At 40.2% G+C, this 9169-nt stretch overlaps 1 protein-coding gene and 1 long non-coding RNA gene across 3 annotated transcripts in view; one reads left to right on the top strand and one right to left on the bottom strand.

Moving 5' to 3' along the window:
- Positions 1–4936: 4936 nt before the first annotated feature.
- On the bottom strand, positions 4937–5372 carry LOC128785858 (uncharacterized). Its single transcript, XR_008430062.1, has 2 exons — positions 5284–5372; positions 4937–5159 (listed from the first exon to the last, which is right to left on the bottom strand). It is a non-coding gene; the product is annotated as an uncharacterized LOC128785858 (long non-coding RNA).
- Positions 5373–5453: 81 nt separating this feature from the next.
- The window catches only part of PLCB1 (phospholipase C beta 1), a 354862-nt gene continuing 351146 nt past the window's right edge, over positions 5454–9169 (top strand). The window contains exons 1-2 of one of the 2 annotated variants that reach the window (XM_053937776.1): positions 5454–5552; positions 6873–6984. The gene's annotated coding sequence lies outside the window, so the exon portion shown is untranslated. The remainder of the gene's footprint in view (positions 5553–6872; positions 6985–9169) is intronic. The other variant, XM_053937775.1, reaches the window with a different exon arrangement.

Below are 9169 nucleotides of genomic sequence, written 5' to 3'. Positions count from 1 at the left end.
TTGTGACATGAAGATGTGTGAAATGTAAGTAAATTACTTGGGTTTGTGTTACTGCAATACCCATCGGCCCTGTTTGTGCACTGGAGCTGCACTCTGCCAGGCTCTGCACAAACAGAACTGAGTCCCAGATCCAAGTGCTCAAAAGCCTCTCCATGCTGGATTGGAAAATGTACCAATAAGAAAGTCTGTGTGTAAGGAAGAGCCTCTTGCATTACTGCATGGAGATCAGCTCAGAGTGCTATAAAATATTCAAATATTCTCATCCGCTGCAAACCGGGCCTAACTGAAGTGAAATCAAAGCTATCACAGCAAGGTTGATCTCGTTAAAATCAATGCTTTATTCTACTGTCCAACCTCATCTATGTTGCAGTCAGCAAGTCTGCAAAAAATATTTTGAGAATCAGCCTTTCCTTAGTAAGCCTTAAGAAAGCAGTACAGTTGTTTTAGATGTTATTTGTTGAATATGGCTTAATTAAAAACTGGTTTAGCTGAGTGTGGAGCCTGAAAGAATTCCCATTAATTCCTTTGAGAATATTTTATTCAATTTTATTAGCAATTAAATCTAGCCCTTAACCCTTTGGAGACTGCCAACAAATTGCATATTTGGGAAAAACAGCTTAGTATTCATTGGTCAGCTGTCTGGAGACTGCAAATGTTCCAAGTATTAAATAGATACTTATTTTTTTTGCCACTGGGCAAAGTTGTCTGCCAAGTTTTCACTAGATGCCTGTTAAGCTGGGATTTACAAACAGTTCTGAAGCAGGGATCAGGGCAATCTGAGTGACTCAGCTGCTCCTCTTAGCTCTCATTTGAGCTGAGATGCAAGCTGTAAGCAAATTAAAGTATTATTTGACAGTATTCCCTGAAAATAGTGAGGTTCAAATAGCTGATGAGAGGCACATCTCAAAGGAGCTGTGCAGTTGGCATTACCTGACTTCTTTGGGAATCCTCAGAGAAGCCAAGGAGCAAATAGTCATGAAGGATCAATTGCCTTGGTGGCACCAGCAGTGCCCAGCTCAGGCTGCAATGCCTTGCCTGCAGCAGGTGGGAGAGGTGCTGCTCCTGTCTGTGTTCTGGGCACTTGGGGTGACACTTGGGATGAACATTCCCCTCTGAGCACAGCAGTCAGGCTGGAGTGGTGTTTGCTTTGCCAACAGTTGCAAACTCAGGACACCCTGCAAGGAGCACCAGTCCAGCTGAAGTTAAGCAGGAGAAAAAGTCTGAGGAAGATAAGCCTAAATAATTCCTGCTCTTAAGGTTTGCCACTCTGAGGGTGAGCATGTAGCAGCTCTTAACTACATATACAAACTGAGGGGAGTAGGGGAATTTAGGAGGTGCTCAGGTTCCTTTCCAGCCCATTTCTTCTGACAGGACAGCAAATGGGCAGGTGTGTGGAAAGTAAGGATGGGAGGAGGATTCCTGTGTCCTGTTCTTCCTTTCCAGCACTCAGAATGCCTGAAATTAATGAGATGTCTTTGCCACTGCAACTTAACAAGCACCTTCTGTGTCTCTGTGCTGTTTTTCACTAGTGGTATGAATGAGGGTCCTAGAGAACTCATGGGAAGTAGTCCAGAGCTGAAGCAAAGTCAAGAAAATCTAGCCCCAAAATTTCCTGCCAGTGACAGCTGCCCAAGAAGAGAAATTTAAGTTGGTAGAGGAAATATTGCTTCTGTGTGGCTCCACAAATGTTTATGGTCTTATTTTAGAAACTGAGTCTCTCCCAGCAGCCAGAGCCCTTATTGTCTGCAGTTATTATAAACACAAGTTACTGTGCATGATTGAGGCACCAGATTTTCTTGTGTTATCATGCAAGTGAAATAAAAGCAGAGCTTCCCAGACTATGCTTCCTTTCTTCCAGGGTTTTTTTTTTTTTTTTTAATTGGCCTTGATAGTCCAGGGAGCTTACTGCTACAGAGTTCTTCCCACAAACATTTATGTTCCTGTTGCACACACATTCTGGTGTGCTTTGTCTTGTTTGCTGCTGTTAAACTGAGCTGTCTGAATTTTTAATATTAATAGTGGCTTCCTTCAGAGCTGTCTCCATGTGACCATTGTGGAGATGTTAATTCTTGACAAATAACAAGATACAACAATAGCTATATCAGAAAGGAAATCCTTTTGATACGAGAGCTGGAGGTGTGACTGGTAACCAGCAAATTATAAGACTGAGCGTGTTTCTAGCTCAGTCTGGCCCTTTATTTAATCTTGGGCAATTTAATTCACTTCATCCTTTCATTTTGCTCCTTGCAAGTGTGGGGATAATGCCCAATCATGTGGTAACTTGTTAACTCCTATAATGTTCTCAAGCTATGTGTTGCTACACAGTGTTGAGGTAGAACTTATATAATCAGAACACCATTGTTACTCCTATTATTAACTCTTTTTGCACTTTGTCTAAACTGAATGAAAGCCAATTTAGTCTTGCTGCATGTGAGCCTTTCACAGTTCATACTCATATATAGTGAATAATTCATATATTAAAGAAACATCTTTTATTACCATGCTAAGTGCAAGCAAAGATAGGGGAGAACAAAGATACATATTTTATGGTCTATTAATTCTGGGCCATTTTAAGGAGAACAAAATAGTGGATTACTTAGGCTAATATGTGTTCTCCAGGCTGCTCAAGGCCGTATATAATGGATGATGGACCTTTCTGTATATTATATGCATTATGCATAGTATTGGGACAAGTTGTAATCAATTCTGGGAATTATGCCAATTCATTATTGGAGAAATTTATGGCATTTAGCACTTACGTAGCATTTTTACATTGTTCAAGGGTAATTACAACTAATTAACCCTTGTATGTCTGCAGAATACAATTGTTGCAGGTATGAAATATAGTTACAAGAAGCCATTTTTTTTGTGAAAGTTAATACCAAAATCAGATTTAAACTTCAAACTGTTTACCTTTGTAATGTGATCCATTTTATAGGCCTTGCTTTATCTCCAAAAGGGAGTTTCTGAAATAAGGAGTGGGTTAGTTGAATCCAAGAATATTCTGCCTTATTGAAGGACTTGATTCCCTGGATATTAATATGATACTAGAGGTGAGCAAATAAACTTTAAATGGATGCCTCCTGTCATTGGGTCTTACACTGAGAACATCCTGCTTAGCAAGGACCCACAGCTGCCAGGAGAGTGGGGGCTTGTATTTTAATAGATTTACCCATTTTTTATTGACTTGAGGACTCCAAACATGTGAAACGATGAATTGCAGATGACAGTGGAAAGTTGGAGGCTGCACAGTGTAACAGAAAGGAGGGATGAGAGAGGTATAGAAAGTTCCTTGGCTAAAAAGTTTGTTGTTATGAGTCATTATTGCCTGGGCTTGCCAAAACCTTATGACAGTTTTCTGTTTGCTAATTACCTATGACTCTTGGAATGCAACTCTTATAAAGCCAGTTTCTCTTCTCTTTCTGGGAAAATAACAATTATGGATTTATTGAATGAACTTGTAGTGCTGTAATACCAAAGGGAGAAAGAACAGCTTTAGATGAGGATCCTTGATGCTCTGTTTTTCTTGTGCTCAGCACCAGCAGTCCTGCCTCTTTAAAGGAGTGCACAGAGTGTCTGAAAACCCTCTGGAGCTTCTTGCTTAGCTCATTCCTCCAATATGCCCTGCTGTAGGCTCAGGACTGCCATGGGTGTGAAAGTCTGGCTTTTTCCTCTTTGTGTGATTTCACTATATGATTGCACTTGCCAGTGGGATTATATTCTTTGTCACTTTCTATTTCTACTTGTTTGTAATGCTGGTAAATGTTGTATCATTTGTGACTGCTCTGATTCTCCTTTTCATCTGTGAAATTGTGTGAGGAAAGAGTTTTTTGAGAAGTCTCTTGCAGTCTGTATTTTGCTTTTAAGTAAATGTATCTTTGGAAAATTGGGGCAGCATGAACCAACTGTATTGGGATCTATTTCAGTGCTTTATTGAGACAGTCACTACTTTGCTCTGAGAGGACATTGGGTGAATGGTTTTTCTTCATTAAATGCTGTTTGTTCTAGTCAACATGGCTATGGCTATTCCTATTCCCATTCAAGTCTGATTCCTGTTCTCTTACAGAGCAGATTTTGGAGTAAATTGTATGGGCAGAATAAAGGAAGTTGTAATGAAAGCTAAAAAGCTCAGGTTCTGATGTGCATTTGAGGTCACTCTAACCTGAGGTACTGATTTCAAGTTAGAACAGTGAGAGAATGACAGGATAATGTTACTGTGAAAGCATAATTCATCTGGCTGTCTTTCAGTTCCCCACACTATTAGGCCTATTAAGACTCTGAAACACTCCGAAGAAGCATTAAAAACTGTTGATGAGAGAAGTTCCTATCAAAGTCCATTAGCATAAATGAGTGGTCAGAGTAGCTGGGCCTGACATATTTCATATTCTTTTGCTACAAGTGTAAATCTGAATTTCTGAAGAGCTTTCAGGCTCAATCCTATTCAAGATGATCTCACATGGCACTTAGCATTCCCACTGCTTTTCAGGCACTTGTGTGAGGAGCGAGCACTCTGAGAACAAGGCATGCATTCACTTCAGTGGATAAAAGGAAGGTGGGAGGAGGGAAAAGACCTGAAGCATGGCTGCAAGGAAAGACAGATTCGTGGATGATCAGCTTTGCGTGCTGGACCTCAAAATTGTCACTAGCTATTCTACAGAAAGGAAAGAAAAGCTCTCTTTCTGCTGTCAGAACTAGTAATAGATCCTTGGATATTGAAACATCCCATGGATGCTGGAAACATCAGAACTTTGTGGTTTAATAAACCTGATATTAGCCATGGTAATATTTAGCAGTCCAAAGGAGGCTGAGCTGTACAGGTCACTGGGAAAAATCTGTAGCTTTTTAAAGAAAATACAAATTAGAAAAACCAATCATAATATCTTAATAACCAATCATGATATCTTAATATCATATATATCATATCTTGCCTGCAATATAACTCAACCAATTCAGGTTTGTTTATAAATGTCAGTGTCCACAAAAAGTTACAGGATCATGGTGTTCTGGCTCAGCCTGCCCATGGCAAAGAGCCTTGGATGCTCCACCTGCCAAGGTAGGAGCAGCTCCATCAGTGGGTGTGTGGCTGGCTCAGAGCACATTGCTCCCAATCTGCTTTTCTGAAAGTGAGGCAGCCTGCAGTTAGAATGACCAGGAGACTTCTGAAATAAAGGATGGCAAAGCAGTGTTTTAAAAAAGTCATAAAAAACTTGAAGCAGAGCAGAAGAGACTAGAAGTGGATCTGGCACTGCCAGCAGCTTTCCTGTGGCATCAAGACCTTCCCACCTGTTCTTGGCTGAGCATCCTCTGTGGTGGGCACCAGGAGTAGCTTCCAGCAAGGCAGAGCACTCTCAGTTCAGGGTGTGGCCAGTAGGGATCCCCCCTGGTGGGGTGCTTGCATGCTGGGATGTGTTCAAGTCCTGCATTGTGATGTTTTGGCATACCACCAGCGAGAACACAGCCAATGGAATGTGGAAATCAGGAGAAGGATTCTAGAACTCAGTGTTCTAAAGCAAATTTAGGTTCAATTATAGCTGCTTGTTCTCATCTTTGAGGTGGGTAGGATGGTAAATCAGATGTTGAGTAGTTAATTTAGCTCAAAGCGTAGCTCAGCATGCAAAGCAGAGCTAAATTTCTTCATGCAGTCAATGCAGTTAAATACCTGGCTGTGTTTTCCTTTGGATATTTTGGCATTGAGTGTTCATGAAGACCTGGACGCTCTTAGGGGATCCTGAACTGAGTGTCAGAGGTCTTGGGAAAGTCTTGGTCAAATCACAAGCACAGGGCACGTGCTGATGTAGATCAGTGCTTACTTAATCCCACTTAGCTACACACAGGCAGATTGTTACTTTGAGCTGTTTTACAGTGATTATAGTAGGTTTTTGTGCTTATTTAAACAATGCCAGGTGAACAAATTCTAGAGAAAATTCTCTTCAAAAAGCATATAAAAGAATTAGGAAATCAAATTTCTACTTTTTGTGTTATAAGTTCAGAAGTATCTAACAAAAAACATTCAACATTTAAACTGTTTATACTCTAAGCAAATGTTAAATGTTTACTTTTAATTATGTATTAAAATTATTTGCTTGAGGAGGAGAATGGTATATTAGAATACATTTCTTGTTCACGTCAGCATAAACATGTAAAGTAGGGAATAAAACTGTAACCTTGATAGCTGACAGTAGAACAGGAATATCTGCAATCTGGCTCACATTTCTTTGCCAGTTGGTCATATTGTTCTGATAAGTGGCATTAAACAGGAATGGTATCTTCTATGGGTTAGCCACTGAATGGTGACTCAGCATTCCATACGAGCATGGATCCTTGAGAGACATATCCTGCATTTTTGAAGGGATGTCACAAAGATGACAAAAAGCAACATCAGTTACCAAATGTTCTAAATTGGGATGTTCTATGCAAGACTTGTCTGCTGTAAATGCCTGTTGACTGACCAGTTATTCACATTTACATTATCTTCTGACTTTATTGTCCTTAAGGAAGATTTCAGGTGAAAGTGATTTATAAAAAACACCAGGGCTGAACCCTGGAATAAGGCAAACATGTTGTAAGTCCTTACTTTCAACAAGGCAAACATGTTGTAAGTCTAGCCTAAAAATAATATATGTTAGAATTACCCTACGAAGACTTTGATTTGAGAATAAGCTTGACTGAAATGCAGGTGCCATTACTAGGAGCCTTCCTTCTGAAATACCCTAGTAATAATTTCTTTCATATTAGGAGTATACTGTAATTAGGAAGGATCTTTTTCTTTTAATCTGATCTATTGTGCTGGACCAGTTGTATCTGTAATACAATACTTGATGAATATTTATATGTGACTCCTCATAAAGTTCTCTTAAAATTGATACTAAAAGGCTGAAACTGTTTGAGACGTGGCAATTACCGACTGCAAGGAAATTATTCTCCACTGAACACTTGCAATGAGAATCACTGCCAAAATGCTGCTGATGGAAAGAGTATTAAATAGTGAGTGTAAATCATAAAGCTATTACAGTGGTTTATATAAAATAGTTCACTAATGGATCACAAACCATGGCAGTTACATTTATAACAACCATACTCCTGAATTTAGACAAATAATAGGGTGTTTTATTGCACAAGGGCTTGAAGATGACTATATTCCTTTATTACTGGGCTATTTAACAGTTGCTACTAAGCCTGTGAATTGTCTTCGCTGGGTGAGTACTCCCTTGCCTTGGACAGTGTATTTGACTATGTTGTGAAATCAGGCACATCTTTGAGACTGAACTCTTGGATGCAGCAGTGTCAGCTTGATATGTTTTTAGGAGTGCACCAGAGCTGTTTTGGCATAGCCAGCCAGAATTGTGTAGAGGGCCTGTGAGGCAGAGCTTCCAAATGCAGCCTCTCCTTTACCTGTGGGCATCCAAGCAGTTTCTATGTGCTGGGGTGGGTTAAACTGGTACAGAAGAACATAAAGTTTTCTCTTGCTCACTGATGTGAGGAAGGGCAGATGGAGGTGTGGAGATAGTCCAGTTCCTTTAGAGCTTCTGGCAGCATTCCACATGCACTTTGATACCTTACTCTTTGTTCCATGTGGGATTTAGCTGTTTCAGAATGGTTGGCTTTTAAATTACAAATGGAGAGGCAATTTGAGTGTGTTTTGCAGACAGACAGATTTTACCCACAAAGCTGCTTATCTGAAGTATGAAACAAATTTTTGACTGAAATGTGTGATCCAGGTAAAGGAAGCAGAGCTAATCAAGAATGAGCAGTAATGCAGTGGGAAATGAAATTGTTATCTTGCATTTGTGATCTCGGTGTGTCTGGGGAAATTAATTTATATGCCATGGCACAGACAAAGCATCTCTGGTTTGCCCCTGTGTCAAACCTCGTTAGCCCATGAGAGCGTTCACGGAGTAAATACTGCAGTAGAACAAATCCATGGAGTGTAGCACAGTCTCTATGCATGTAGCACACCCATTTCTGAAAGTCTGCCTGCAGAAAAGGCACAGAAATGTCTCTGTTTATTGCCAACAATTAAGCACCTAAGATCAGGGAGTTAGAAAGAAAACATGTCCAAAGATGTAAGGACAGCAATTCCATTATTGCCACAATATCTTCACCAGAAACAGTTCCCTTGATAATGTCATTATTTTTCATGCACAGCTGACCTTGCATCATTTGGCATTAGGGGACACATAATAGCCCTTTAAATATTAAACATATTTTCATATATTGAAACCTGTTGGTGATATTATATATTATGCATAAGCAACCTTTCCCTTTTCATTTTCCACCTATGAAGACATGTTGAACATTTCCCTCTCTTGAATTTGAGATGACAGGTGTTTTTCTGAGTAGCTGTAGATATAAAATACCTAGCAGCAAGATGGCTTTTAACTCATTTTTATAGCACTGCAAGGCAGTATCTTTCTAATAGCCTTCCCTCAGACATAGAAATGCTGCTATTAGAGGAGAGCTGTGGCTGTCTCTCTCTTAGAAAGGATGTTGTCTTTCACTGGGGTTAAGACTCTTCGTTGCAACTTTATATATTCAAGCAAAAATGAAATCCTGTCTGTTTTCTAAGCTGAGATGTTTTAAAGAAAAAAGTTATGCAGAAAAGCCTCTTGACACTAAACTGTTAGAAGCAGTACGGGCCAAATTCAAATAGCTATTTCACGTGGTAGGTGCTACCCAAGCATGAATCCTCCATTTTTGCCAAAATGTCAAGTAACTCCAAATATATCTCCCTGTTATCTTAACAGGCAGCCTCTCACTCAGACTTTATCTTGATTGATGAGACAAGAACACTTTTATTTGGGAATGCAGGCACAACTTTGACAATGCAACAGCTGTGCATTGCTGAGATGAAAACATGACCTCCTGGTGACTTGGAGAGGAGCCTGGGAAGTGATAGGTGCAGGTCACAGGGAAGAAGAGGGGCTGTGGCCAGGGGTCAGTTGGTGCTTCCTGACAACCAGGAGGGAGGAGATGAAGAACTGATGGGTTTTGTTTCATTTGGGAAGTGGTGGCTGGTGGTTTCCTGCACTAACAGCCTCATAAGCTGCTCTCAGCTGTGATTTATCCACTGGTCTGTGCTGCAGTGTAGCTGGCTGGTTCTTTAATGGCAGAAATTAGTTGTAAGAGGTTGGCAAAAGCAGCTGTAATTGGGCTTGAGGATTTAAGTGTT

This window comes from Vidua chalybeata, chromosome 3 (assembly GCF_026979565.1).
Source record: "Vidua chalybeata isolate OUT-0048 chromosome 3, bVidCha1 merged haplotype, whole genome shotgun sequence".
NCBI classification, from domain to species: domain Eukaryota; kingdom Metazoa; phylum Chordata; class Aves; order Passeriformes; family Viduidae; genus Vidua; species Vidua chalybeata.
Note: the sequence above shows the minus strand (reverse complement) of the source record. Positions and strands in the feature narration are given on the sequence as shown.